At 42.3% G+C, this 4,007-nt stretch overlaps 1 pseudogene; it reads left to right on the top strand.

Annotated features, from left to right (window-relative positions):
* Positions 1–645, top strand: part of LOC116077991 — a 1,573-nt pseudogene extending 928 nt beyond the window's left edge.
* Positions 646–4,007: the final 3,362 nt, after the last annotated feature.

The raw sequence follows: 4,007 nt of genomic DNA, 5'->3' as shown, positions 1-4,007 counted from the left end.
ATATCCACTTACTTTCAACAGTAGTTTTCCTCTTGCATGTTCTCCACATAAACCACTTCAATCCTTTTCAGTGTAGTGGGCCTTTATTTTAGGCACAGCAGGCATGAGCTGACCATCTCCAGTTGTAAGCTCTGAAGTCAGGAGTTGAGGCAGGAGGGAGGAACCCAACAGTACCTGTCTAGCAGCTGATGTGGGCAAACCTGGAGCTGAGAGGGAATTCAAAGGCCTTGGTGACTGCATGGTTAAGATCTACAAATCTGATGGGATTAAGGGCCTGTAGCAAGGCTTTAATGTGTCAGTACAGGACATGATCATCTACCGAGCTGCCTACCTTGGTATCTATGACACTGCAAAGGGAATGCTCCCAGATCCCAATACTCACATCTTCATCAGGGGGATGATTGCACAGTCTGTCACTGCTGTCACTGGTCTAACTTCCTATTCTTTTGACACAGTTCTCCATCATATGATGATGCAGTCAGGACACAAAGGAATCGATATCATGTATACAGGCACTGTTGGCAGAAGATTGCTTGTGATGAAGGAAGCAAGGCTTTTCTCAAGGGCGCATGGTCCAATGTTCTCAGAGGCATGGGTGGCACCTTTGTATTTGTCTTGTGTGATGAGATCAAGAAGTATACATAATTATGTCCTAGGTGTTCTCCCTGAGAACAGGCATGTTGTGTAATATACCATATCTTGAACATTCTGGACAGATTCTCTGCCCTTGTCTGTGTTATCAATGGCAACTATTTACCAGTTGAAAAATGGGAAGTAATCACAATTCATCTGACCAGTTTTCTCTTAAAGCCATTTCCATAATGACATAATGATGAGACTCAATTGTATTTTTTTTATTTCAGTCACTCCTGATAATAAAAAATTGAAGAAATAAAAATATCCAAAACAAACAAAAAAAGAATATTTTTCTGGTACAGTGGTTGACCAAGGATTTGGCAATCTAAGGGTCGGGGTTGATGTAGAGTTAAGGGTGGCTGCATCTTCCTTTTAATTGTCTTTGACCTCCTCCAGAATTGCCTTTTGGTGGCCAGGAAATGAATAATTGACAACTTTTTGGGTAACCAGATGGCTGTAATAAGTCTAAAATTTCTTGTTTATTTTTGATAATATTTCCCTCTGCCATAAGTAGTCCCCTCTCTTGATAGACAGCCTCTGTGAACATGCATAGTGACAAAGGCCTGTCTGCTATCCGTATAAATATTATTAACCTGCTTTTTTGTCCAAGTTGAGGGCCTTTGTCAGGGCAATCCACTCTACTTATTGGGCTGAAGTATTAGCAGATAGGGCTGAGGCCCAGACAGTCTCAGAATCAGGCTGTCCCCATATACCTTTGTCCATCGAGCATGTAGCCACATAGAGATTTCTTCACTGATGGACTCGATTTTTTGGTGTAGTCTACATTTATCTTCTAAAGATAAAGTGAATACCTGTATTGACTGTCCATCTCTACCCATGATGTAAATCCCCTCAGGGTCAAAAGTAATTTGAGCCCCAATTTTGGTTAGCAAGTCTCTTCCTAATAAGGAGTGGGGACTTTAGGCATGATTAAAAGGGAATGGGATAACCAGCCTGCTCCGTGTATTTTTGGGCAATCTACATGTATTGATTCATACCTGTAGCCCCTGGTACCCATGACTTTTTGTTTGACAATTTCCCATGTGTCTCTGTGAGGACTGAATGTTGAACTCTTGTATCTATTAGAAACCTGATAGGCTTCCCTTTTGATGGTTACCCTAAGTTCTGGTAGGAGGCCCAAACTCTATCTCCCCTAGTCACTTAGTTCTATTTTCAGCACTTTTTCTTGAGGCCCTTCTGTCTTTCTGGAGGGCTCTTAGGGCAATCTTTGATCTAATGTCCTATCTTTTACAATATGTACATTGTGGTTTTTTGTTTGTTTGGGGTTTTTGTTTGGTTTGGTGTGGTTTTGTTGTTGTTGTTGTTGTTATTTGGTTTTTTGTTTTGTTTTTTATTTTGTTTGTTTTTTGAGCCCAGGCTTATCTGTTCTTGATAGTCACTTACCTATTTTGTCCACTAGATGTCGTAGTTGTCATTGTTTTCCACATACATGTCAGCCATGGTGGTCAGGAAGATTTTAGCCAAATCCTGAATTTGTTTGGCATTGGATCAGGCCTGTTTTATCTTCAGGAGACTCTCAGTTATTATTTACTTTCCAACATTTTTTGTAGGGACATTTCTTGTATCTTATCTACTCTTTGTGACTTACTCTTTATATCTAGCGCTGTTTGGTTGGCGAAGGCCATCATCATCATTGACTTGTTCTCTGGTGACCCCAGTTCTAGCAGGGTTTAAGTCTAGAATGTTGTCACAATTTTCTCTAGAAAGGCTGCCCCACAGTGGTGGTGCACACCTTTAATCCCAGCACTTGGGAGGCAGAGGCAGGCAGATTTCTGAGTTCAAGGCCAGCCTGATCTACAGAGTGAGTTCCAGGACACCCAGGGCTACACAGAGAAACTCTGTCTCGAAAAACCAAAAAAAGAAAACGAAAAAAGAAAGGCTGCCCAGGACTCCCTATCTTCCTATATAACATCTTTTATCTTAGCCAAATTAGTGGGGTGGCAAACAGATACCCAGAGGCCCCCCATTAGAGTTTAGCAGTAGACCCAGAGCCTCTCCTTACCTTTAGCCATGTTGTAATCCCAGTTGGGTCTAGCTAAAGGAGAAGAGGAGCCCTCCAGAAAGACAGAAGGGCATCAAGAAAAAGTGCTGAAAATAGAACTAAGTGACTAGGGGAGATAGGGTTTGGGCCTCCTACCAGAACTTAGGGTAACCATCAAAAGGGAAGCCTATCAAGTTTCTAATAGATACGAGAGCTCAACATTCAGTCCTCACAGAGACACATGGGAAATTGTCAAACTAATCAACTGGTTAGTAGTAGGGGCCCTGTTCTTGCCCACAACTAATTTCTGAGCCTTATTAAAAATTCTTTCTCTCTCTTTGGTGAAGAGAATCTGTAGCAGTTACTAACAATTGTCCCAAGTAGGTTGGTGGGTAAAGATCACTGAATCTGAAAGATCTATAAGGGCCCCTGGCCTCTCTGAAAATTTGGGGTTCTACGTCTTCCAATTATATAAATCACTGGTAGAAAAAGGCCGATATTGTATAGTTGGTTCCCTTGGTCATTTGGGGGTTCCTGTGGTCCTAAAGGAAGGTACAGTATGGTGCCAGGTGTTTTGTTCTGGCCTGTTCCCTAGCAACATGACCCCTGGTATGTGGAGGGTTAATAAGGGAGTGGTTGCCCTTTCTGTTCCTCCTGGTATTGCCTTCACTTCAGCCCCTTCCAGCACTGGCTGTGGCCAGTTCTTGTAGGGGGGAGAAGGGGAGAGAAAGAAATCTATATCCCTGCTATCCATCAGAACCGGGTAGACAGGACCAGTTTGTTTAGGTTTCTCTGTCTTGCCTTCTTCTATTTTAAGGCTGTGTCTTGGAAGGAGTAGTGATTTCACCCAGTCTGGTTGGTTGTCTATGAAGTCTTGTCAGGTGATGATATAGGGGATTTGGTCTGGGTAGCAAGGCTGACTATATATGACATTTTTGACTTTCCATATCGTGAAGGGGTCCCAGGTCCCCTCAGATGGCCATCTGACATGGAAAGCTGCCCATCTCAACCTAATCTGTCCTTTCTAACTTTTAGCCCTAAGTCTCTAGCCCTAATCTTAAAGTCCTTAACTCAGTCCCCAAAAAAGTGTCAAAGCAATCATCTGGGTCTGTCCCATTATCCTAAGTTCAAAAATAAAAATGAAATACAATGAAACAAATTAAAGAAACATAGACACACTAATGTTGATCTGCACACAATATCAAAGGCAAAAGTGAGAGACAGTTAATTGCCATGTGGCAGGCGTAACCTGCTATGTCTCTTCAAAGAAACAAGAGGGGTACAGTCCCTGACCAGTGAGCCAAGGACTGGGTATCTGCTCAGGTCCTGTGTGGCAGTACAAAATTATAGTTTACTGGTATATGGATAT

This window comes from Mastomys coucha, unplaced genomic scaffold (genome assembly GCF_008632895.1).
Source record: "Mastomys coucha isolate ucsf_1 unplaced genomic scaffold, UCSF_Mcou_1 pScaffold5, whole genome shotgun sequence".
Lineage (NCBI taxonomy): Eukaryota > Metazoa > Chordata > Mammalia > Rodentia > Muridae > Mastomys > Mastomys coucha.
The sequence above is the reverse complement of the archived record's forward strand: the minus strand, read 5'-3'. Positions and strand labels throughout refer to the sequence as shown.